Source organism: Mauremys reevesii, linkage group 5 (assembly GCF_016161935.1).
Source record: "Mauremys reevesii isolate NIE-2019 linkage group 5, ASM1616193v1, whole genome shotgun sequence".
Lineage (NCBI taxonomy): Eukaryota > Metazoa > Chordata > Testudines > Geoemydidae > Mauremys > Mauremys reevesii.
In genome coordinates this window covers 7,544,657-7,572,511 of record NC_052627.1, presented here as the reverse complement: position 1 = coordinate 7,572,511, position 27,855 = coordinate 7,544,657, and the positions used below count along the sequence as shown (strand labels likewise).

The following is a 27,855-nucleotide window of genomic DNA, read 5'->3' as shown; positions in this document are numbered from 1 at the left end:
GTAGAGTTATTTCTTGATCAAGCCTGGTGATGGTGGTTAAGGCCTTCAGGCATTCCAAAAGATCTCTGTTGGCAGTGTTGTGCATGATGGAAGATGGTACATTCTGGTCCAGCATGCCATTCATAAAACATCCCAACCTTTAGGTGTGCATCTGCTAGGAACCGAGTGCATCTGGGTGACCATCCTGACTAAATCAAGCATATTAGAACCATTAACCACCAAGCTTTTGTACACAAAAGGCCCTTTATCATTCCATGAAAAGATATTTTTATCCTGACCCAGCTTATTTAGCAATACTAATGAATTTTTCTTATAACACCTATTCTTGTTATCCAAAACCTCCTGAGCAACTGAGTCAGAGTTCTTTGGTGTTTCTGGGGTTTGGCAAGCATGCTTTGTTCCTATTCCACTAGAAGTAGACTTATTTTCCCTTTATCTGCATTGCTCTGCCTCGCGTGCATTAGGTATCCTTGAAGCATGGTGGAATAAAGTTTAGCCTTTTCATATTCAGCTAAGTCAGTCCTTTGAAGAATGGACTTCATTCCAGCATCCAATAAATGAATCTCAGTCATTGTGATAGCAGCAAAGAGTCCTATGGCACCTTATAGACTATCAGACCTTTTGGAGCATGAGCTTTCGTGGGTGAATACCCACTTCGTTGGATGCACACATCCGACGAAGTGGGTATTCACCCACGAAAGCTCATGCTCCAAAACATCTGTTAGTCTATAAGGTGCCACAGGACTCTTTGCTGCTTTTACAGATCCAGACTAACACGGCTACCCCTCTGATACTTGAGTCACTGTGATATTTTTCTCCACTGGAGGGGAACCTTTAATGGCTCCAACTGATGGCTAGCCACCAGGTGCATTTTACTATTGATTAGTCAAAAGCACCATTATCCAATGGATAGCAAAACTTAACAGAGGTCTGATAAACTCCCTTGCTTGCTTCACCAGATGCTTCTTTCTTTTAAATGAGACCTTATTATTTTATAAAATTGTGTCTCTTTTTGCACATGCACTTGATTCTGTGTCAAAGGTACTTTTCCTTTTAAGGTATCGAGCGCTATTTCTGAGATGGCTGCTTCCAAATCATCAGAAACTCTACACAGTATAGCCTTCCTTTGCTGCAGGGGTGATTTGCTGAGTAACTTTAAAAGGACCAGGTTTCTCTTCACATAGATAGACATATTTTCAGTCATCAGCACCAGCTGTTAAAAAAGACCTGCTGATAATTCATCTCTTTTTATACTCAGCTGTTCTTTTCAAAGTATAAACTGCCAGCCAGGGAAAAGCCCAGTTCTTAATCTATAAACCTCTGGTGTAGAAGCATTTAAATTCACCACAAGTTAGCCATAAAGTCTTTTGGTAGCATCCTCAACTGCTTCTGGAAAGAATTGCAACGTACCAGGGTACATTTGCCAAGCAAACATGATGATTTGCAATTTATTCCTGGGTTTTTTTAACAGAAGCTTATCCTGTATGTTTGGACTTATGGACACAAACTCTGTGATGTGTTCATCTGGTGGGATTTCACTTGTGAGGTCCCTTAAATAATTCCTCGGGGGGGGGTTCCACTCTGCCTCCCTTTTCACAAATATCAAAGAGTCCATGTCATGGTAGAGACACCGCTCTCACAATCCATCTAGCAGTTTATATAGTTCTAAGCAGACACAAGTGGTTGTGAAACAAACTATGGAGATGTTTGTATAACCAGACACTGTGTAGCATTCTTTTGCATGCTTCCAAGACATGCAAGCTGTTACATAATTGATAAGCTTGCAGGATGAAACCTCATAATTAGTGAAAATAAGTACTGAAAGAGCTTGTCAGGGTCTTTTACAATGCTAGTATTGGGTAGTTTGTTATTTGGCTTCATTTACCCCACTGGGAATTTAGAAACAGCTTTGCAATTTGGCGCTTTGCAGGATTCAGCATGATCTCATGTTGGTGTAAACACATGAGTTCTTTCTGGTAGAAATCATTAACATACCTTTTTTTTTTCTTCATTTGTGCACCAGCCAGGATACCCTAAAGGCTCTGGTTTCTTACGGTGATGGAACTTTATGTACTCAGAATTTAGTTTGTCAGATGTTTCTTCAACATGACAGATTCTATAAATCTTTGCCACCACATACCCCTTCACTATGGCTGCATTCAGTTCCACTGTGCACCAAACCCCCAGGATAGCTCTCTCCTCATCAGTATGGGTGCTTGTCTCCTGCTGCTCAGTTTCTGCTCAGGTTTGGCATAGAGGGAACATACATTTACCATCCACTTAACACGTAACCATGGGGAAAAGAGGCCTCATGGGGGTTACACTTTAACTTTTGCAATTCCAAAATTGTGTGAGAAGTCCCCATTTGTCATGAACGATATCAGGCCGTCCAACTGGGTATTCTTTGGTTTTGTTCCCAAAAGGATACAGGCTGGTAGAATCGTAATAATGGATTTCTTCACCGAGGTTAAGTTTGTAATATGGGCAAATAACATTATTCTTCTCCACAAAAAGAACAGCCTTCGTCTCCCAAGGTTGAGGCAGTTGGGCTTTGTTTAAGAAATCTGCAGGCACCCTACCTGTTTCTATCATCACCATCCATTCATGCCCCAGAGGGTCCTGGCTACACACCCTTGTCTTTTCCGATAATCAGTCTTGAGCTATGTCTTGTAATAAAGAAACCTAGAAGTCATCCCTCTCATAGGGATCTGCTCTGAATTGCCAGGGTCGAATAGCTCTTTTTCTGTCTGTGATAGTTGTCTGGAGAGAGAGAAGTGCTACGGTGTTGGACTGCAAAAACATAAACCTGAACAAAATGTTGGCATCTGTGTTCATGGCTATGTACCAGAAAGGATCTAGAGACAATTTTACCTCTGTGAATTTATCAGGATCTTTCTCTGCAATATCTCCCAGCTTTGCCATTTTCACAATCTCTTCACTGTACAGGATACAGCCCCATCTCAAAATTTTAACATCTGCCTGATAAGAAACAAGCTCTTGCTGTAAGGCAAATGTCTTATATTGGTTGTCCCAATACCAACTAAGACATTCTGCTTTCTCCCCATGCATCATGCTGTCAATTCTGTAGTGTTCCACGCCTGCATAGGCCCCACATAATTTTGGTTTTTTTTTTTAAAGTGTTAGTGTGATGCTAGCATGCCAGATGCCAGCCCCTGCCAAGACTGTAGGCATTAGTGAGAACTAACAGACTTATAGCTGGAGATCAGTCCAGTTCACCTGTATGTTAGTTTTGCTCAAAATAGGTATTAGTCTTATAAGAATGTATTTAGTGTTTAAATTCTGAAATGCTTGTGAGTTGCTGCCTGCATTAATCTCATTTACAATGTCCATATTCCATGCTATAAGAAAATGTGTACGTTTTGCTTTATAACTATGAGAATGCTTGTCCTGAACTTGTGAACCCAAGCATGGGAATCGTCCCCCCACCACACCCATCCAGAAGGACTATCAATAGCAGATGGGCCACCAAGGAACATCACCATACAGAGGATTGATTAATGACCCTAACATACCTTGGAAATGTTACATGCAAGAAAGCTTGTTCTGTGAACTTGGAAGCTAAATGAAGGAAATAAAGCAAAGTTGCAGGAAAATTTGCCATATCTCTTTGCTATTTGAACTCTGACAGGACCAGAGACACCAAACTGAAGCCAGAGATCCCCAAGGGCTACCTCCTGGGTCTGCCCTGAAAGAGACTTTGATTTGACAAATCACGACAACTCTGTCACTCTCAGGATGTAGATGGTAACTCATTTGTGTGTATATGTTTGCTTTAACCTGAAAATAACTCATTTATTTTTCCTAGTTAATAAAACTTTAGATAGTTTATTACAGGATTGGCTACAGGCAGTGTCTCTGGTGTAAGATCTAGGGTACCAATTGATCTGGAGTATGTGTATGGTCTCTTGAGACTGGAAGCAACCTGATGTGGTGTGATTTTTGGTGAAAGTGGCCATTTATCATGAAGTCCAGTTTGTCTGGGTGGCAACACAGGCTGGAGAGTCTAAGTGGACTGTCTGTGGCTCCATGGTATGACTGGTATAGTGGCTTGGTGAAATAAATAATAGAACACACCACCAGTTTGGGGTGTCTGCCCATCTTTTGACAGTCCGCTCTGAGGTAGGCCCTCACAGTCGTGAGCCACTCCAGATTGTGTGACAGAGCCATACTAGTATTTGAGTCAGGCAGGGATGCCATAATGGTGAAGGATACTGGTGTGTATGTAGGTGACAGCAGTGGTGGCAAGGATGGTGTTCTGAGGGAGGTTGTTAATGTTGTGGCATCTCTGGCATCGCTGCCTATTTCAAATATCTCCAAGACAAGATACAACACACAAATATCCACTCCAAATACATCGCCAAACTCATCCATTTCATCCTCATCCATAACAACTTTACATTTAACAACACTTTGTCCAAACCATGGGAACAGCCATGGGTAATAGGATGACTCTCCAAGATGCCAATCTCTTCATAGGCCACACTGAGGAAGAATTTATGGAAAAAATGGGCCATGAAACCAATGATATACCTAAAAAACATCAATGATACTTTTATCCTGTGCCCAGCTGACCTAAACTCCCTCTGATATTTCCACCACAACTTCAACCACCTCCACCACCCGTCCATCAAACTCTCTCTAGAACGTTCCCACACTAGCATCAACTTCCTGGACACCACAATCAGCTTCAATGATAGAACCCTACAGACAACTATATACAAGAAACCCATGGATCACCACTCTTACCTCCACAGATCCAGTATGCATCCCAGATACATCAGGTAATCTGTTATCTACAGCTAGACACTCAGGTACCACAGAATATGCTCCAAGAAGAAAGTCTGAGATACACACCTTTAACACACTTAAACCACCTTCACCAAACAAGGACACTCCACAAGAGAAGTAGATAGCATCATGGAATGGGCCACCCAAATACCCTTCAATACAGAAAAAAACCACCACCAACTGCAAAATCCTACCTGTCACCTACCACTCCATACTGGAACCCCTATGAGGTATCATGAAACAATTATAACCCACACTTGATGAGGGTCACATCCTAATTTTTTTTCTAAACCTCCTCTCTGGCCTTAAAATAACCCCCCAAAGTCACCAAAGTTCATCATGAGAAGCAAGCTCCCCTCAAACCAGGATATGTCAACTCAAAGCACCATGAAACTGCCAGAACAACAGATGCAAAACCTGCAGACATATCTCCACTGCTGTGATGATCAATAATCCACACAACACAACTTCCAAAATCCATGGATTCTATGATAGGGTTGCCAACCCTCCCGGTTTTGATGAGAATCTCCCAGAATCGGGCTCTATCTCCTGGAGGCTATGGAAGCCAAACTGGGAGATTTTAGGCCACTAAAAGTCCGATGGTGCAACGGCACTAAGGCAGGATCCTTGCTTGCCCTGGCCCCATGCCACTCTCATAAGCAGCCAGCACGTCTCTGCAGCCCCTGGGGGGAACAGGGGGCTCTGCACACTTTCCCTGCCTGCAGGCACTTCCCGGCCAATGGGAGTTCTGGAGTCAGCGGTCGGGGTGGCGGCAGCGCGCAGAGGCTCCCTCCCCCCCAAGGGCTGCAGGGACATGATGGCCGCTTACAGGAGTGGCAGCCTTAGCCCCACTGAGCCACCACCATAGAGCCACCCGAGGTAAGTGCTGCAGGGCCGGAGCCTGCACCATATCCCCCTTGCATGCCCCAACCTCCTGCCCCAGTCCTGAGTTCCCTCCCAGAACCAGTACCCTAAAACCCCTTCCCACACCCAAACTCCCTCCGAGAGCTTGCATCCCGCACCCCCTCCTGTACCCCATCCCCCTGTCCAAGCCCTGAGCCCCCTCCTGCCCCCAAACTCCCTCCCAGACCCTGCACCCACACCCCACCCCATCCCGCACCCCAACCCCCTGTCCCAGGATCAGTCTGGAGCCCCCTCCCACACTCCAAACCCCTCGGCCCCAGCCCAGAGCTCATATCCCCTTCCACAACTCAACCCCCTGCCCCAGCCCAGTTGGGAGGAGGGATAGCTTAGTGGTTTGAGCATTGGCCTGCTAAACCCAGTGTTGTAAGTTCAATCCTTGAGGGGGCCATTTGGGGAACTGGGGCAAAAAATCTGTCTGGGGATTGGTCCTGCTTTGAGCAGGGGGTTGGACTAGATGACCTCCTGAGGTCCCTTCCAACCCTGAGATTCTATGAAAGAAAGTTAGTGATGGAGGGAGGGGAGATGGAGTGAGTGGGGCAGGGCCGCAGGGCAGGGGTGGGGCCTCAGGAAGGGTCAGGGAAGGGGCAGGGCAAGGGTGTTTGGGTTTGTGTGACTAGAGGATTGGCAAGCCTGCCTGCCTGCCACAACATCTGGTGTACCTCATTCAGTTGCATGAAATGACCCACCGATATCTGTGTGAGTGAAACAAGACAAACATTACGCTCTCAAATAGACTCACACAGAAAAATGTTAAAAGACAAAAACACAATATCACCTATGGTTGAATACTTTTCACAATGCGATCACTCCATAGCTGATCGATCAGTCCTTGTCCTTACAGGACAACACCTTCACAACACTCTCACAATCTTCAAAAGATGAGACTGGGAAGTTAAACTGATAACTTTGCAAGACATTAAATATCATGGTCTCAACAGACACACTGGTTTTATAGTTCATTACAACAATTTGTAATCTACTTCTCCTTTTTGCTAAGACTACAGAGGTGTTAATTGCCCACTTCATTTGAAGTGTTTTCTAGCAACCTGTTAACCTCTTATTCTTAACAATCTCTGTCCCACCCTCTATTTAGTTGTGATAGTCTGGTTACCTTTCCAGACCCAAGAAAAATTCTGGGAAAGCTTGAAAGCCTGTCTCTTCCACCAACAGAAGTTGGTCCAATAAAATATATTACCTCACCCCTGTTATATCTCTCACTTCTTTTCACTCTAATTTTGTCTGCCTTAATTGACAAAAAGAGAATTTTCATGCTAGGATGGAAACATACCACTGAGGATATTTCAAAATTTCCTACTGAAATCACTCATCAAGTATCTCAACACAGCCCTAACATTTGTAGACCACTTTGAATATGCACAGGGCTTAAATTCAGTTCTGTCCAGAGTGGAGCTTTGGCAAATATTTTCAATCCCCCTGTGGTTTATATGGCATGGAGGGAGGAGAGAAGGGGAGAAGGGCTCTGGGAAATACTCTATAAGAATTTAAGCCCTGAATAGCCACAATGCCTATTTCACAGGTCAGGGCAACAGCATCTGCTTTCCCCTCTGTGGTTCATGAAGGTACCCACACTAGGCTCTCACCGCCTCAGCCATCACCTCTCTTATGTAGAGACCCGCATCTCTCTGTACCTCCCAGGGTTTCCCATTCGGCACACTTCCTGGCCTAACTGTGAGATTCTGAACAACTAGAATTCCCAAATAGGCCGGTGTCTGCATTTTGCTTTCTCTATGAACAGTGGTAATTACTAGTCGTCACAAGTTGCCACAACTCTTTATCAGCAAGCATACTTATTCTTAAGGTGAAAGCCTTATAGAGAAAATATAAAACAACAAATACAACTTTTTATATACATGCTAGAAGCTTACCAGAGGTCAGCCATCAAACTTATGGGGCCTCGTTAGACCAACTCCTTCCCGCCTCCCACCTCCAACAGAAGATCCTGTCCGCTTGCTGGATCAGAATGAAGGCCCTGAATCAGTTTAAACTCAGGATATTGATCCCAAAGTCCTTTCTTTGGGTATGGCTACACTTACAAATCTGCAGCGCTGGTAGTTGCAGCACTGGTCGTCCAGCTGTGCAGGGCCAGCGCTGGTGTGTGGCCACACTCACAGCTGCCAGCGCTGCAGTGTGGCCACATTTGCAGCATTTGCAGCGCTGTTGGGAGTGATGAATTATGGGCAGCTATCCCAGCATTCAAGTGGCAGCAACGTGCTTTTCAAAAGAGGGGCGTGTGGGGCAGTGTGACAGGGACCGGGGGGCGGGGAGAAAGAGAGAGTGGATTTTTGGAACTGACACTGTGCAAAATCAGAAAATTTTCCCATCCCCTTACTGTTAACTGCAAACAGCCTGCATCCAACATACTCTCTTTCCCCCCTCTGCCCCCTCCCCCCGTTTCTCTCAAGCAAAGCAAACACTCAACCCCTGTGAATGACTCCTTTTCTCGCTGCTGGTCAAGCAAAATGCAAACACTCAACCCCTGTGAATCACGCAGGGAGGAGGATCTCATTTGATTGTTCACAGATTGATCACAGCAAACAGGAGCTGATAAGCAGCTCCGGTAGAGCAGCTCCGGTAGCAACAGAGCTCCGGAGGTTCACAACAAAACAAAGAGAGGCTGCATAACAAAACAAAGGGAGTAATTTAGTTAAAAGCATTCTGGGATACTCCTTATACCCTGGAGGCCAATCACAGCGCTGGTGTGTGGTCACACTTGATGACCAGCGCTGCAGCACCAGCGCTGCAATCCTTATTCCCCATGCTGAGTGAGGTGTACGGCCAGCGCCGCAGCCAGGGAGTTGCAGCGCTGGATGTGCCCTGCAGGTGTGGCCACTTACTAATTGCAGCACTGGAAAGCCTCCACCAGCGCTGCAACTCGCAAGTGTAGCCATACCCTTTGTCTGTTGGTCTCTGGAGAAACCAGTATGAGCCTCCGCAGGTGGGGATACTGCTCAGGAGATGTTACAACCTGAGTGAATTTATCTAATCCTTCTTAATTCCTAGAGGAGCATTGGTCACCCTTTCCCATGGAATTACATACAACCCCTCACACAGTGAGATGTTCCGAAAACATTACAGGAAATTGCCACATGTCATAACCATACACATGCCAAATAGTATTTCATAAAGTTCTCTTGTTTACTGATACCTAAAACCACATAGCAACAGATGATTAGACTTGCAAATGTTCAAACAAAACAGCTCTATTGAATGCCCCCAAATGAGAAAGGAAGGTGATCAGTTATAAATAGATTTATTTAATAATAATTACCTAATTTCCTAAAAAATCTAGCAAATTCTCTAGTTTTATTTCTCTTTTAAAGAAATTCTATGTTAAACAGGCAAACATAATGGTCCCTAATGGAAATGTATAATTTCATTAATTATACAAAAACATTGCAATTAAAATATTTGAATATCTGATAACATGTATCGAATGCCTGCCTACACCATCTATTATTTTCATTAGCATATATTGAAAATGTACATAACATTCTTGTGCATTAGACTTTCAGTATGTTAAGTAATACATTCATTTAAACCATTTACACAAAAGCAAATGCACTTTATATGACTTTAAAAAGTACAACTCCCCTAGACACTGAAGTAAAATGCATTTTTCATAGTTAGAGTGGCCTAAAGTTGGATTTTCTGTTCAGCAGGAATTTTAAACATTTTGAAATTTGTTTTCATTCTGAAAGTGTCACATTGTTTCATTGCAACACTTACAGGAGATTCTTTGATCTAGAAAAGAACAATAGAAATGTAGGGCTGGAAGGACTCTTGAGCAGTCATCTAATCCAGCCCTTTGCACTGAGGCAGGGCCAAGTATACATACAGAAGAAGATTCTTTCAATCCGTACTGAGTAGCAGCTGCCCTTAATGAGTATAAAAATCAAATCAAATAGAATATGTAAACTATTATGCCATATTATCACAACAGTTATGTAAGTGCATATTATGCACCACTACTGCTGATAAATCATGAAACAGTTAAAAAAATAATAACAGAAAAATAGAAAAAATAAATCCATATAATAAAATTCTCAATACAATTTTGAAGTGCCAATAAGAAATTTAAAAAATGTTCTGAAATCAAAATTTTCTGTGATGATTTTTTTTTATTTTGAGGTTTTCTCCCCTGCAGGAATTTTCATCAAATTCAAAATAATTTCACCAAGAAATGTGTTTTCATCAAAATAAGTTTTTCTGCCAAAAAAAATTGTTTTTACAAAAATTTTCTAACTGGCTGTGGTCATGCTGCCTACATATCACCACCATCTGGCACTGGCTAGGGTGGTGGCCAATGACTGATGACATTTTAACTACTATATCATGCAGTCATTTGTCTGTGTGCCGTTACCTTGTTCTTTCATACCTTGCCCTGGATATGTCTGTTTATTTACTGTATATGTTGTCTAAATCCTGGATCGTGAGCTCTCTGGGAAAGGGACTGTCTTTGGGTTGCTTGTTTGTACAATGCGTAGCACAAATTTAACCTTAATCACTCTGTGGAGTTCTCTAAACACTGCTGTGCTAATAAATTCATAATATCAACATCAGCATCACCTGAATATCAAGCACAGTCTGAGTCTACTGACTGAAGCGTTTCATTACTACTCCATGAGTGTAGGTTTAATACGTGCAGCATCTTTGTTTTAATCTCACCATGATGTCTATAGTTTGATGCAATTAACGGTGAGTTTTAGTGATGCATGAAACAGTTCCATGAAGCTCTGTGTTAGTTCTGGTTGAAATTGTGTGCCACTCTACTGGTACGCTGATCCTAGACAACATCATAGTAACACTTCTTACAGTTTCACCGTAGGCGTTTGCCAGTGTTTTAGGCTGGAATTTTCAAAGAAGACCAAAGGAGTTAGGCACCCAAACCCCACTGAATCTCCCTTTTAGATCCTTTTCCCATTAGGTGACGTTAACTATTGAATTAGTGATATTGACATATGGGAAAGTTTCCTGTTGCTACCGGCAGCATCTTTCAAGCACTGTCCCTGCTAGAGAACATTCCTAATTGAAAGAGAAATGGCACTAAATAATTTCTGAAGGTAATATTAATGGAAAGGGATCATTTTTCACATAGCAGGTCCTTAACCCAGGATTATATGTCAATGGGTCTATCATGCATGACACTTGTGCATTAGCAGGCTCGTCATTGTTGTAAACAAACACAAAGCTCAATTAATGTTTCAGCAGTGCCTAAGGGGGTGGGGGAAGAGAGACAAAACAGGCTTCTGGAAACTAATGTACGTGTATGCTCATTAGACATTAATGGAAAAAAGGACTTTTTGCTCATTCAAGGGAACACTTGCTTTAAGGACTTTCTTAGCTTAATACTCTGATTTTGGTGCAAGTGCTGTTGTTTCTAATGTTCTCTGGGTGCCAGCTAAAGTACACACTTGGTTTTGTAAGAGGAAATGATAATGGAATAATTTTACACCCTGGCTCTCTAGCACAGCTAGAATTAAGGGTGGACTTTTCAAAGGGGCCTTATTTAAGCTCTCAGATCCCAGAGTGATTCAATCAGTTAGGTACCTTATTCCCTTTTGCCCTTTGAAAATTCCAGCCTAAATCACTCCCATCCTTTCCATTATACTAGAGCTGGTTGGGAATTTGCCAATAAAACAAAGTGTTGCATCAGAAAATGGTGGTTCATCAAAGCCAAACCTTTTTGCAGGAACATACCAGTTTAACTACATTTTCATCGGGAAAGATTTTTCAGATCTAGGATGGAATTTCTTGTCAACACCAGAGAGAGCAAGCCAGTAGTCTGGTGGCTACAGCTCTTCCCTGAAACGGGGGCAAACAGAGCAGGGACATGACCCTGGGTCTTCCGTATCCAAGGTGAATGGCTGACCCACCAGCTTTTGACTGTTCTGGCGGGGTGGGCACATCTTGCTCAAAAATATCAAAAGACCGTGGGTTCATAATGATTTGGAACAGGACAATTTTTGAAGTCTCACAAATGTTTACAGGATGGGAAAACCTTTTCCAGCTATGCACTATGCTGAACACAACTTTTCTGGGACATTAAAACCTCAGATAACTAAAATTCTCTCTCGGCTGAAGTTTCACATGGAGCGCATTTCAGCACACAAGTCAGCACTACTTATTTACCAAGGTGAGGATCTGCTTACTTTTAAAGTCAGAAATGGGCATAAAAACATTTTCAGATTTTTTTTAAGCTCTTCGCACCAAAAGATCAGGTCTGTGTGTTCATAATAAGGAAATGCTGCATGAGGATATATTTTGTGGAATAATTGGTCTTTGTTCTTCACAGAATAAACAAAACAACTTAGACATTCCAGTTACTACACATGAATGCTTTAAAAAAAGTGGGATCAATTTCTATTCCCATTTACAATCGAATTCTATCAAATTGAAGACGGTAGCACAGATTACAGGTCAGTGCAGAAACTGGGCTTTGGTGTGGTACAACATAATATGAATGATTGAAACTGTGAATTCACTTAGTGGAGATAGAGGTGTTGTTACTGTACTTGCAATGAATGCGTTTTGAGATCTATAGACAAAGCATGATCTTATGGTTAAGGCACAGTATCTGGACTCGCAGACGTGGGTTCAATATTGGTTTCTACTAAAAATTCCCTGGGTGACCTTTGGAAAATCGGTTCCTCTCTCTGGGACTCAGCTCACCTTTAGCAAAACTGGGATGACGATTCTTTTGTCCATCTTTTGTCTGACTTGTCTATTTTGATTGAAAGCTCTTTGGAGCAGGCACTGTCTCTTACTATGTGTGTAGACTCCATGAAGTTCATTAGCAGTTTTGCTATTGATTTGACATGGAAACTGGGTGATGGGCCCTAGTCTATCGAGGTGATTTCACATGAGGAAGTGTCTCAAACAGTGTCTCAAACAGTCTCAAACAGTGTACTCAGCGGTAAGGGCCAGATTTTCATGCTGGGTGCTGAACTCCTGAAAGTCTGGCTGTAAATGTTGCACAGTGTGATGCTGGATACTGAACCATTTGGGAAATCTGGTTTTGGTGCCGTACCCCAGGTTCACCACTTTTGTAAGGTTATAATATATTTTGTACAAAGTATGCCTTGTGAGGTATCATTTGAAACTCATAATCTGCTGAATATTATTATCTTGTTAAAATATGTGTAGCATCGCTGCATGTAAAATTATGCAGATTTTGCTATATGATTGTTACTGAAATATGTTGTAGTTCTGGGTGATGCCCACAAACCATTCTCAGAGACAAAGGCACATTAGCATGCCAGCAAGGTGCTAAAAAGTCACAACCCACTTAACTGTCCATCTTCCAGCGGAGGAGGGGGGAGGTATAAACAAAAAATTTACATTTCATCCAAGAAATGCTTCAAACCTCACATACACAGGAGACTGTTTGTCTGCACCCTGGTGGCGGGAAATCCTCAAAGAAAGGAGGAGGATATACAAACAAAAAACATTGACCTTCACCTCACCCCTCTCCTTCTCCATCTCTCTGCTCACAGAATCATAGAATCGTCAGACTGGAAGGGACTTTGAGAGGTCATCTAGTCCAGTCCTCTGCACTCAAGGTTGGGCCAAGTATTATCTAGACCATTCCTGAGAGGTGTTTGTCTAACCTGCTCTTAAAAATCTCCACCAATGGAGATTCTACAACCTCCATAAGCAACTTATTCCAGTGCTTAACTACCCTGACAGTTAGGAAGTTTTCCTTAACCTCGCTTGCTGAAATTGCTTCTTGTCCTACACTCATGAAAACAATGACTCTCAAAGAACTGAACAAAATGAGGGAGTGGTCCCAGGATGTGAAATTTTACTACAGCTCATGGTGAGACAAACCTTTTCCGTTAAAGCCTATTAGCTTTGGAAAAGTTTAGGAATTGGCTTGTGTGTTTACCCTTTTATTTCTTTTGTAACCAATTCCGATTTTTATGTCTTATCGCTTGTAATCACTTAAAATCTATCCTTTCTAATCAATAAACTTGTTTTATTGTTTTATTTAGACCAGTGTTTGATTGAAGTGTTTGGGAAACCTCTACTTGAGATAACAAAAGCTGGGGCATAATCATTCCCAGTATTGGAATATCCCAGGTTTATTCTGTCCAGGAGGGGACTGAACGGTATGAGATGCATGTTTCTGGGAAGCAAGGATGGGGATGGGGATATGCGGGTGTTGCCCTATATATAATTCATGGATGGCTGGGCATAGCATTCATGTACTCAGCTGGGAGTGACTTTACATGCTGGTGGCTGTGAGTAAGCAGAGCCTGGAGGGGTTTGCTGTTCACTATCAAAGCAGTGTCAAAGACATCCGAGGATGGAAAGCTAAGGGGACTCAGCACTCCAGATTGCATCCTGGGGAGTGTCACAGGTGCCTAAATGGGCATTGAGCCTTTTTGAAAATCTGTTCCCAGCTAGGGGTGCTGAACACTTGAAAATCTGACCCTCGGCGCATAAATCATAAAAACTGTATAATTCACTCTCCTTATTTTAAAAAGAGATTGCAAACAAGATATACCATAGTTTAACAAAAAAACATATGGCCAGCCTATACTGCTGTCTTATATACAATTAAGGCTACAGCAATAAAGGCAAACTTCATTTCAGTAGGATCTCTCTAACTGGATCGTAGTGGGTCTTGCCCTGTTTGTGGTTTATAGCACACTCGTAAGGCAAACACGATGTGCAATTCTATTCAGCCTGATTCCATACAAGTATCCTATGTTAAATAAATAACAAACAGCATCATAGCAGTGCATACATAGTTCCGCCCGTTATAATGCTCAGCTGACAAGGGAGGTGAGAGAATATCTTCTATTGGACCAACTTCTGTTGGTGAGAGAGACCAGCTTCCAAGCTACGCAGAGATTAGTGGGGTCACTTTATGAATTTGCCGGGATACCAGTTAGATTTTTAAAGCTGAAATCTAACAAACTAGGTCTGCCAATATCTAATAGACTCCAATAGGACAGGGAGTGTTAGCTTACTATTTTACCACTGGGCTCTTTTCAGGTCAACTTTTAATTTGTACATTATTTCTCAAATCGGGACACTTGCTTGTTCTTAACCAACCAACAATTTATTAATTGAAGAATTGCTCTGTGTAGCTCGAAATCTTGTCTCTTTCACCAACAGAAGTTGGTCCAATCAAAGATATTATCTCACCCATCTTGTGTCTCTAATATCCTGGAACCAAGAAAGCAACACTGCAAGGAATAATGCTCACCTGGCAGAAGAGTATGAATAATAAAAGGAGTAGTTAAACTGAGAAGTTCCAATTAATATCAGAAGGGTACCATTAGGTTTCATGATTATAAGGCTGTATTTCACTCTGTTGTCAGTGGACCGATTGATACCCTATTTCATCTTCGAGTGCAAGCATAATTGTAGAATAGTATAAGTGGTAACTGCATGCCTGTTTGCTTAACAAGTCACTCTTCTTTTGAATAAAGTTTGGTTTTATCATTCAGAGTATCATCTGGAGATCCTCTATTAAATACATTTCCTGTAACTGACGTAGATGCTCAAACCTGAAAACTAAGGTGGCTTTTCTTGCACCCTTATCTTTAACAACTTAATGTTAATTGGGAACATTTAAACAGAAGAGGTTTACAATGGAATGGACCACAAAAAATACAGTAGGAGAAAGATGTAGAAGGTGATGCAAAAGATTTACAGGAGCAATTCAGCTTTCTGACATGAAGAGATAACTGATTACCTGGCATCCCAGTGCTGATGTCCAACAAAATCATGGCAATGAAGATAAATCCTCAGGCTTTCTGGCAGCTGTCCTGAAATACATTTGCATAACATCAGAACACAAGTGGAACCCCCCTGCATGACATCAAATTACAGCACTGAAAGGAACAAGAGAAACACACTAAAATTGGGTCCAAGAACAGAGCCTGGGGGGTGCAGGAGTTAACAGCTGCAGAAACAGATGTAAAGTGTAGGGAATGATGAGAAGTGGATTAAAGTTTAAGAAGCCAAACCAAAGGAAAATTGTACCCCGATGTCAAGGCAGAAATGAAAGGGCCCCAGGGGACAGTGCTTTATTTGTCAGTTGATACTGAATGCAGGCATTTCTCAGTCATGTTTAGAATCAGTTTTGATCGCAACATTGAGATTGCATTTCTTGAATCTTTTTACTCTTGAGAGCTATGTGGGGAGGGAATTCACTCCTCCTCTGTTGTTCCAAGTGACACCAAATGGGCCACACAGCATGACCTCCCAATGGTGAATTTGCTCCAGTACAGATGACTCCCACCCAGTGCAAAGATGGCTCCATTAGTCATCTTCTACCACTCCATGGAGCTTTGGTGCAGGGAACATTCCAGAGTACACCTGCACCCCAGCTATTTCCCAATGATGCAAGTTCCACAGTGCAGTCAGATGTTTTGCTGTGTGTGTGTGTGTTCTCTCTGTGTGACATTCCAGTTCTGCGCAGAGAGCTGGCACAGCAGACCTCAATTGAACTGCCCAATGACCATAAGATTTGTTAAGATACGAAGGCATTAAGTCAGGTTTATTGCCAATGAAGCACGGTCCTAGCTCCCCAGATCAATGTCTACAGTTACACTACGCCCATGACAATGGTAACAGCTCAGTTAGTGGCGGGACTTTCCACTATCTCCTTGGCTGGCCAAAGACATTCCCTCTGAGATACCTCCTTATACATTGATACAGTCAAGTTACGTATTGCCCCTTTGATGTGGCTAGATGTTACCCTCTGACCTGGCTAGGTGCCACCCATTATCTTGTACATGTTGGTTCAATTAAAACATCTCTATCCATCATGCTGTAATCCTGACCTTATCTTTAAGATGGGTCAGCGTGTTTCTGTTATCTTTGGAGAATGTGTTGGTGTCGGGGTGTTCTTGTACCACCCTTCTTGAATGTGTTTCCATGTGTGTTTTGTGCCTAGCACTTCTTAGGGTAGGTCTATACTCACTGTCCGGGTCGACGCGGTGAGTTCGACTTCTCGGAGTTCGAACTATCGCGTCTAATCTAGATGCGATAGTTCGAACTCCCCGTGCGCTCTGGTCGACTCTGGAACTCCACCACCGCGAACGGCGGTGGCGGAGTCGACCTTGGAGCCGCGGAGTTCGACCCCGCCGCGTCTGGACGGGTAAGTCAGTCGAACTAGGGTACTTCGAGTTCAGCTATGCTATTCGCGTAGCTGAACTTGCGTACCCTAGTTCGACCCCCCCCCCCTTAGTGTAGACCAGGCCTTAGGAATGAATGTTTCTGCAATATTGCCAGATTTTGTGAACAGGCCCTGCCTCTAGCACAGAGCCTGACTTTGCTTTATAGCAGCACAGCTTTGACTACAACTTTAACCCAGGCTTCAGGCCTTATACCAGGCCGCTGATACAAGGGCTTATGTCTCAGGCTCTCTTCCTACTACACACAGTATCTATGACAATGGAAAGAGCAATTAGAGCTGCCCCAGGGCTCCCCTAGCTTGTGCCTTGGCCCCTAGCAATAGCCACATGTGGGATCCCCGAGCTTCCCCCGGCTGGTACCAGTCCCATAAGCTCCACTGCAGAGAGTTGATTTTAGGTAATATTGCTGCTGCTAGCTCTCCCCAAGCCTACAGTACTCCAGCAGGTAAGCTCGTTATAATACCTACCATACCACCACATGCTGGTAGAACCCTCTGCAGATGGGCATGGCAGGTGGTGGCTGGCTAAGAGCACGTAGCAGCATGACTCCTCTGGAAGCCCTGCTACTAAAAGGCCAGAATGGGCCAGTGCAAGGGGAAAGGAGCGCCTCCACGTTGATTGTCACATAGGGTTCCATGCTTTCCCAGAGATCTGAGTGAATTGCTGGCGCTCTGCTGTTTATTCCCTGAGGGAGGGTGAAGGGTTTGCTCTCCTCTTTGTGGGAGTAGCTGATGCAAAGGACATTTCTGGGCATTATGTCAAGTTGGAATTAGGAAGTACATTTTGGACTCCTGCCTTTTACTGAGCTGATTACTTGGGCAGAGTCTTCCAGATCAGCTATACTATTATTTTTTTTAAAAGAAGTTGCTACTTTCACTTGACTTTGACCATCACTCATGTCATTTCTATTTATCGCTTAGTTTTCTCAAGGACATGCCTCCTGTATCTCAAACTATGGTGTCATTTATTGCTTCCAGACCCTGTATGCAAGTCCTGACAGTGATTAGACATTCACTGACAATCTCCAAGAGAGGATACAGGACCATGTCCCTTTCATCTTGGAGGACAAACACTTGCAGTTAAAGCTCAACATTAAATGCAGACAGAGGGACTTTTTAAAAAAAGGTATAAAATAGCCTCTAAATTTTCTGAATGCAAAAATATGCCTGGTTTTAGCCACAATTGTAAATAAATGAATTCTTAGCATTTGCAAAATCATCCTCTGATTCTGTTTTCCTTTGAAATTGATGAGATTGCCTTGCAAAAAAACCCCATGTCCATAAGATATCACATCTAGAACTTTCTGCTTTATTAACAGTGAATTTGGGATGTTCAGTACAATGTGGTGAGGACTAAGATCTGATGCTGCCTATAAGCTCCATACTGTGTTAGAGATCAATTCCATAGGGTCTTGAAACGTTTGGGACTAGATTTTCCAAAAGTTCTCAGCCCACACTAGCAGCTCTCCCTGAGAACAATGGGAGTTGCTGGATACTGGATCCTCTTCAAAATCTGGTAAGGTGGCTACATAGGAGCTAAACACTTTTGAAAATTCTGTCCCTTTATTCATCAAGTTCAACTATCAGTTCATTCAGTTCTGGTCAGTGTCTAGGGTTTGTATTATTTTCAAGGGAATTCTATGTAAAATGCATCAATGGCATCTACCACAGCTTATAGATCCTCCCCCCATGAGGTGCTGATCTTCTCATGATAGATACTAATTATTCTAGAGAGATGCTGAGCACCCAAGGGAGATAAAGATATTCAGCTTTTTAAAGGATAAAGGACAAAGGGACACATCTCTTGTCACTGACATTGGCAGAAGTTTGCCTTTGACTTGATTGGGAGCAGGTCGAATCCCCCAGAAATGGAATCATTCCTCCATATTTAGAACTTTAAAGCCAGCTTTTCCAAACCCTTATGCATCTAAACAGACCATCTGAAAGTGAGGAGCCCCACTGAGCTAGAGTCAGACTATCATCTCAGCTTCGCCAGTGCAAATAAGGACTAACCCCATTGGCTCAGATAGAGTTATGCCAGTGTAATTGAGAATGGAATCTGACCCGACTTACATCAGTGGATTTATTACTGTGTCTAAGGACAACTTGCACGAGAAATGTTGAAGGATCAAACCCTTGACGTTCCATACCTCATACTGTTTGCTCATAGAAGTCCTGGTTCATAAGGATTTACCTGTGTCTCCTATGTTATTGTGCTGTGAGTTAATGTTGTTAATAGAGGCCCCACTTGAGTTCCGTACCCTATTGTGCTAGACCTCATACATACACATATTAAGAGCTAGTCCCTTCCCTGGAGGCCTTACAGTCTAAATAGATGAGACAAAGGATGTGAGTACAAAAAAAATCTCCCATCTCTGAGATGTGAAACTGAGGCACAGAGAGATTGAAGCCCAGATGCTCAATAGTATTTAAGTACCTAACTCCCTTTGAAATCAATGGGAGTTAGGAACTTAAAGACTTTTGAGGAACCAGGCCTAACTTACTTGCTGATGGTCACCCAGGACATCTGTGTCCTGGCCAGAAACTGAACCCAGTTTACCTGTTTCAGAAACTCCACCACTTTAACCGCAAGACACCTCTCGGTCTTTCCAGATCCCCACTATGGTATGTAGATGATCTGCATTTTTTCTCTTTAATCCACAATAAAAAATTTCAATAACCCTTTCTGAGCACACACATACTCAAGATTTTTCAGCAAATGGTATAAAAGGAAGTGATTTGGCAGAGGATCCTGGCTTTAAAGCACAACTTAAATATGTATTTATATACATCATTCTTTCTAAACAGCCATAAACAAGCCAAAAGACATGAAATGTAAACAGCAGGCCTGATTTACAGATTTCATTATTATTTTTAATGCTTTTTTAACATATAATACGATGAAGGTTGACAGGAAGATAGCACACAGAGTAATATTTGAATCTAAGCTAAGGTGGCTCTTTGGGGGGGGGGATATTGCCTGTTGTTTTAAGAATGACAATGAATGTTTTTGATAGGAAACAATGGCGAGAGAAGCAACACAGTGTAATTTAAAGGCACAGCTATGGAAGCAAATCACTTACCTTGAAGCAATGGTAGATATTTGGCCCTAAGCCAGGACAAAATAGGAACTATATCACAACCCTAGTGCAAAGCATCACATACCCTTCTGAGCACCTAACCTTCAATGAAACAGCTTCTCTGAGCCACAGCCACCAACAAAGTTATCTTCTCCTAAATTATTGTGGGCTTCCAATCCAAAATAATGTTGTCGCTCATCTTGAATTTTGCAGGCCCACAACTCTGAACAGAAGCAAGTGGCGTTCTCTCCCCCACTGTAAATCTTCCTAGAATCACAGGTTTTCAAAGCAAAATCTCTGCAGTTTTATTATGCACCTGTCAGAATCCCCATGTTTATAAAAGCTACAGCTTGTTATATCAAAGAAAGAAAATATAAAGTCTTTAAAGAATCTATTTTCTTTCTGTCATGCCCATGTTGGCACTCTGCGAAGTCATGTTAAGAAATCCAAACACCTGCACTTTGACTTGCTCCTCCCCTTACTGATTTATTTTGCTTAATGCCAATTTCTTCTAAGTAGCATGGAAAATTACTCTGCTTTTTAAATAACCTCAAAAATATCATCATCCATCCGTCACAGAATGGCAAGGGATTGGAGGCTGCAGAAAAATTAACGGCATACGCACAATGGCGGAAACAGGATCAATGTCACCTCCAAAGCTTATTAGAGAATCTGTAAAATCTAAGCCAATATTTTCAGACCCTGGGTGACAAAACTTAGCCTGACTTTGAATGGGACATGTGCTCCTGTCTCCTTTAGCCACATCTGAAAATCTCCCTATTGACATCTATGGCAGCTGCTGGGCACCCCGCATTTGTTAACATCAGGCCATGTGTATAGGTGCCTGGAGATTGCATTAGCAGCCTGACTTTGGGGTTGGCCCAACATGGCAAGCTAAAATCAGTTCACCAGCAGTGTTTACCTATCTCTAAAGGCTGACCTTAAAACAAATTAACATTTACTTACCCCATCGAGACAAGCAGAAGGTATGTACATAGCTGTGGTACCTGAGATAGCACAGTGCAGTAATGATACATGGTGACTTTTTAAATGGCAATCTCTGGAACCGGCACTTTGCAGGTATATAAATCTGCTACTTGTGGAGGTCAGATTTGGGCTCTAATCCTACAAACACTTACACGTGGGAGTAACTGTGCGTAAAGTTATTCATGCAAATAAGTATTTGCATGATCTGGGCCTGTTTATTTATTATTTTCATTCATTTGCAGCTAGGGTCGCCCACTGAGATTGGGGCCGCATTGTACAAACAGAGCAAGAGATAGTCCTGGTCCCAAAGCGCTTACAGTCTTAATAGACAAGACAGACAAAGGGGAGGATGGGGAAGAAATCACAGAGACTTGCCCAATGTCATACAGCAAGTCAGCAACAGAGCGAGACATAGAGCAAAGGTACCCAGTGCAGGGCCTTATTCACTGGGCCCCATTGCCTTACTCTTCTTTGAGCACTTCCTAAAATATCTCCAGTGCATAAGTATGTTTTTATTTAGCATCATGAATATATTTCTCCCTTCCCACTTTCTAACTGCTTTAAACAAAGCAGCATGGGATAGTGGTTAGACTACTGGACTGGGCTTCAGGTGACCTGGCTTCTATTCTAGGTGCTGTCACTGGTCTGCCAGGTGACCTTGGGCAAGTCACTTCACTGCTCTGTGACTCAGTTTCCCCATCTGTAAAAAGGCATCATGATACTGACCTCTTTTGTAAAGCACTTCGAGAGCTACAGAATTGCAGAGTGCTATCTAAGAGCTGGGTATTATGATTATTAATAAACATGCACAACTTTTTTTGCATTTATAGATGGGAACTATCAAGTTAGCACATAGTTCTGAGTCTTCTTGAGTTCCTGTCTCCAGGTCTGTAATATTTTCGTAGGATGCCCCTTCAGGCAGTGATACGCAACCTATTGCAGTGAAAGTGACTTGCCTGAGGTCTTATAAGAGGTTACTGGCAGAGTTGGGATTACAGCTCAAGCCTTGGCTTCCAGTCCCTTTGCTCTTTACGCTAGACCAGGGCGTCTCAACCCGTAGGCCATGTATAGCGACGGTTGAAAATTTTTGACTAAAACCTTTCTTCAGCAAAAAATGCAGGTGCACGTGGACAGAAACCTGTGAATTTTGGTCCATTTTACCTCATTGTTTTGGTTGAAAAAAAATCCCCCCAAATCAAAATCTTTTGTTTCAATATTTTCATTTCAAAATGTTTTGCTCTTTCAATTCAAAACACCTCTTCGTTAAGACATTTCCTTTCCTTTTGTCTTTATGAAAGTTCAAGAATGCTCAACATTGAAATGAAATGTTTCATCTTGCATCAAATAAAATGGTTTGTTTGACTAAAACAAATACACACACACACTTTTCAATTCACCCAAAAGTTTAAAAAAAAAAGTTTTCTGGTTGACACAAAATTATTATTTTTTTAATTTGTCAAAATTGCCACAAACCAGAAAATCAGCTATTTGCACAGCATCGCTAGTGATCCCTAGAAGGGGTTACAAAAGGCAACCAGTAAGGTCACTTGTGAGAAATTGAAACTTTTAGTGGAATCTAAAGCAAAATATATTGCTTTCCCCTCCTCCCCCAACACACACACCTTTACCATTCAAGATCAAGTATTCTCTGTCAACCTCTCAAAACACACACACAATTCAATTGCATAGACTTAACATCATTGATACATTTTGTATCCTTTTGTAATAAATATAAAGGTTCACGAAAGTTTTTCCACCTCCATTTAGGGGCTGCCAACCTGAAAAGGTCGGCAAACGCCGACCTAGACCATACTGCTTCCCAAGTGACGAGAGGAAATGCCAAGTGGTGAGAAAGTAGAACAAGCAGGATGGAAGCCACGAAGAGTTGGTTTCTCCACGTCTGTAAGTGGAGAAAATATGTTGGAAAATCCCCCTCTCCTGCCCGCTCCCACTTCCCAAGAAGGAAGAAAGGTAAGATATTGCATTTTTCAGAGAATCAAAAAAACCCAAAACAATTCTGGCCCAATAGTATGACCTTTAAATGCGGTGTTTGCCCTGTGATGTTACATAGTGACACTGACTGAAGACAATGCAATGTCATCACAAAGACATCACAGTGAAATGTCAGGATGTCATGCTGTGATTGTGCTATGGCTTTCTGTGACTCCACTTGATGTCAAATATCACTGTTACAGAGCTTTTGAGTAATCATTTCTGCTTAATGACCTTCTACGCAAGTGCCCTCAGAAAGTAGCTCCATCTCTTTGAGGCTGAAACAGGAATTCCTTTCCCATGTCATGATCTTGAAGAGACCATTTGCCTCTTTGTCAGGGATTTGCAGTGGAATCACTAGTTGGATGTGTGTTTGGACCGCAGCAACTTCATTATTGCAAGTGACTGTGAAATTTCTTCCGTGCAAGGATCCTGAATATTGTTAGTGACTAAATCTATCAGACTCAAAAGAGAGGGCTAATGGCTGCATACAGGCATTGATGAGTAGAGATGTAAAGTAGGATTTAAAGCTAAGAACATTTATTTTATATAGTTAAAATAATTGTTCTGAGCCTACACACACATTAAAACTCAAACAGACAAGACTCCATTTGATGGGGTCATGCGTCAGGTTACATAAGCACAGCTCTGACTATTATGGCTATAATATTCTTGCCCAGCCTCATGGAGAAAGAATGAGCCTATTCACAGTTTGATGTGAAGAAAATGAAAGAATAATTTTAATCCATCCTACCTGATCTGATTTCTTCATCTGATGTTTAGAGTAGAATGACACGCCAGCCATCAGACACAGGAGAACCGCGGATGCTTTTAGAAGAAAAGCATTCAGAGTATTCGTAATTGGATATTTGTGAATGAAAGAGACAACAGAGCACAGTAAGAAGGTATGCATGGGAAATATGCCAAATACCATAAACTTCTTAGCCAGGACACTTCAACGCATTGCCTCAGAAAAGACCATGAAAAATGCTGAAAACATTTAACATTAGAAATGCACCCAAATTAAAACTCCAGAGCCAAACTCTGGGTCTGGTTCCTAACTTCTTAACTCAACAACAGCCAGAGTCTAATCCCTGGATCCAGATTCAATCCTCCCAAAACTTCAGTAGGTTTAGATGAGGCCTATAACAGGGCAAATTTCAGTTCTGGAGTGAGGGTTTGAATCCAGAGATTTGTGGCTCGCATTTCTCAAAAGGGAAATAAAAACTCTGTACTGATTTAAGATAGATCAATAGAAATAACACGGTGCATTCTTTCCTTCCTTTCTTCCTCTTTTTTTGAACTGTATTTGGTAAATTCCCTGTTAGAAGTGGGAAGAACATTACACTTAATGCAATCACTGGGCACTAGACCAATGCATCTCCATTAAGTCAGAATATACCGGTATGTTACTACTCTTGTAATTTAGCTATAGTTTTCAACAGCCAACCTTCACTCCAGGAAAGGACAACTGTTCAGGTGGCTTCTCATGGTGTTATCGACTCTCTAAGGCAGTGGTTCTCAACCCACGGGCCACTTGAGGCCGAAACAACACCCAGCTGCGGCCCATGCGATATCCGCAGGGCTATACAGGTAGTATTTATACTGTGTGGATGCAGCCCAAATAACACAGGCCTGGGCTACACTTGCAAGCTAGAGCGCATTAAATCAGCCCCGGGCACTATAACTCCTGAGGTGTCCTCATTGGCAAGGAGCTTAGAACACCCGGACCCCGCAGCTGGAGCGCCCCTGGTAATCCACCTCAATGAGAAGCATAGAGCTTGCAGTGCCCTGGATGGAGCACTGGAGTGTCAGTGTGAATGATGTGTTGCACTACTGTGCTGTGATTGGCCTCCAGAAACATCCCATAATCCCCTGAAGTCAAGTGGCCAATCTGGTCATTGTTTTGAACTTGGCTGCAGGCATGTGAATATCCCCTTTCAAAGCTCTGTTTCTGACAGCCCGCAGGCTTATCTGCTCCGGGACACAAAGCAAACCATTACTGTGGAACGCTCCTGCTGCAGAGACAGGCGTTTGTGTGTGTGTGTGTGTGTGTGTGTGTGAGAGAGAGAGAGAGAGATAGAGAGATGGGGGTGCGGGGGGGTGCTGATGTCGGGTTTCCTCCTTCCCCCGCCACTGTCTGAACTTAGAAGATAGCATGCTGACACACTCTGCCCCCCATGCTTTGCAAACCCTTTCCAAAGCACACTGCAGCCATTTGCACACTGGGATAACTACCATAATTTGCTAACTTGCAAGTGTAGACAAGGCCTTAGTGTAGACAAGGCAAGTTGTATTTGAACATGTTACCTGGCTCCATAGGTGCAAGCTTACGGCCTGGTCTACACTTAAAATTTAGGCTGTCATAACTATGTCACTCGGCGATGGGAAAAATCCACACCCCTGAGCGATGTAGGGATGCCGACTTAACAGTGTAGACAGAGTTCGGTCACTGGAAGAATGCTTTCATGTAACTAGAGCCTGGTGTACACCAGGAAATTAGGACGGTACAACTCTGACTCAGTGGTGTGAAAAATCCACACCCCTGTGAGATGCAGGTAAACTGACCTAACCCCGGGCATAAACACCACTAGGTTGAGGAGAGAATTCTCCCATCAACCTGGCTACTTCCCCCTCAGGGAGGTAAAGCATCTCACCGACAGGCAACGCTTTCCCATTGGGGCAGGTAGCATCTTCACTGAAGTGCTACAGTGGCTTTAAGTGTAGACAAGCCCTAGCTCTCATTGATTGGAGAGTTGGTGTTCCTACAACTGATGGGAAAACCTCTTCCATAGGTGTAGGCTGTCTACACTACACTACATGTCAGCAGAGCAGTGACATTGTAGCTATGATGCTATAGTCCCCACAGTGTAGACATGGCTTCAGATTCATCTTGACCAGACAATGTATTAAAATACAACTTTTCCTGTAAACACTAAAGGTTGTTTATTAAAATGTATAAGCTAACATTTAAAAAAATATGTACTTTTATGTCCTACTATGGACAGGTTGTTAGGGATTCCCAAGGGTTTCAAGATTTAGAGAGCCAGATTTTCAAAAGTATCTAAGGGGTTCAGGGGGACAAGTTTCAATGACTTTCAGCGGGAGTTTTGCTCCTAAACCCCTTTGATACATTGGAAAATCTCCTCTTCAAGCTCTATTGGTGGGTGATGATTCCTAGCTAATGGATGATTTTCTCCACCACAGACATTACAGATATCCCTTTGGCAACCAAGATTGAACAAGCTGCAACAGTAGCAGCAAGTGTCTCTCAAATATCTTCATATTTGTCTTCATATATAAAAGTGTTCACCGGGGATCTCATTCAAACCCTACTAACATCAAAGGGAATTCTTCCATTACTCCCATTGACTTCAGTGGACTCTGGACCAGAACAAACCACTTTTTGGCTTCTAGGAGCACAATGAAATCTTTCTCTCTCTCTCTGCAAAGGGCATGGGTCTGCCTGTAGATGCATTACCAGCCAGTGAGTACAGAGAAGCATTTTCTTGCAAGTCATCTATGATAACGAGGCCAGTATTTTAAGAGGCACAGATATTGAGTAAACAGTAGCATTTGTGCTTTCATGTACGAGCCCAATTTCTGCTTCTTACTTCTGTTCATTAATCGGTTCTAAAATATGCCATGAAAAAGGGAAGAAAATCCATCTACAGCATCAGCTGATTATTTTGTTGTTTTAATAACAGATACATATTTCGAAATTTCAAGATATTTCCCTGCTCTGGGATGTGTTTATTTTTCTTTTAAGATAAACCATTATTTTGCACATTGCTTTTGCTGCCTCCAAGACACAGCGGATAACACTGAAGACATTTAATTAATATGTACCACAGCATGACTTCAGTGGATGGAACATCTACCCTAAAGGCGCAGAGCTGTAGGAGGTAATTAGCGCACTCCATGGCATTTATTACTAATGCTCTTCCAGTGACATTTGCTGTTGATAGGCAGCATATAAAGTTTTCCACTGTTTGCTTTGACTTATGACATTATAGTCCTCCCTACCCAAAATAGTTACCAAAGATTTTGCTGCCTACTATAAATTAAAGCCCCAGAGGGGGTGGGTGAGATCCTGGCCCCATTGAAGTAAGTGGCAAAGCTCCCATGTTTTCACCCTCTGTACAATTTGCTCTTGTGGGATATGAAGTTTGCTGTTGTTTTGTCTTTTGCTCTAAAACTCTGTTTCTAGCCCTGTGAGACCCTGACCTAATGACCTTTAAGGTTGTGATTCTTTATAGAAAAACTGTCACTCGATCTGAATTTCAGCTGGCCCAAGTGAGCAGGGGTATTTTGGGGGGGAGTATGGTGGGACGCTCTATATTTGGAGAAAATATTCCTATGGTAGCTTGATCTAAAAACAACCAGTCACTGATTGAAGTAACTCTGGTGGATAGTTGAAGGAGAAGAGTATAGGTGAGGTGGTCAAAGGAGCAGGATACATTTATTTGTCACACTGCTCTGCAATTTCTCACATATGCATTCATGGAGGTGGAGTGCAGGCACATACGTCTAGGATCAGGGCTTAAATTCAGCTGGAGCTCTCCAGATTGGAGCACTGATAAATATTCTCAAACCTATGGGGTGAGCACCGGCATACCTTGTGGGGCTTCAGCCCTGAGCCACATCTCCTCTTCAACCCCAATCTCCTGTGAGCCCTGAGGGGTGAAGTCCCGAGACCCCCTGCCCCGCAGCTGAAGCGTGAATGGGGGTGTGGGGAGGCTTCTCCAGAAATAGCGTATGAGAATTTAAGCCCTGCCTGGGGTTGTTACTGGGTGGCTCCATCTCTTCCTTTGTGAGCATTCCCCCAGGGTGGTCTAGGGCCATTGTCCTTCTCCAGGGGCAGCGTCATGGAATTCCTCAGTGTTCCAT

The 27,855-nt window shown here is 42.7% G+C and overlaps 1 long non-coding RNA gene across 1 annotated transcript; it reads right to left on the bottom strand.

Moving 5' to 3' along the window:
* On the bottom strand, positions 1-27,760 carry LOC120406797. The gene is made up of 7 exons (XR_005599592.1): positions 27,584-27,760; positions 23,720-23,793; positions 15,461-15,533; positions 6,393-6,425; positions 2,872-2,979; positions 2,580-2,760; positions 1-188 (listed from the first exon to the last, which is right to left on the bottom strand). It is a non-coding gene; the product is annotated as an uncharacterized LOC120406797 (long non-coding RNA).
* Positions 27,761-27,855: the final 95 nt, after the last annotated feature.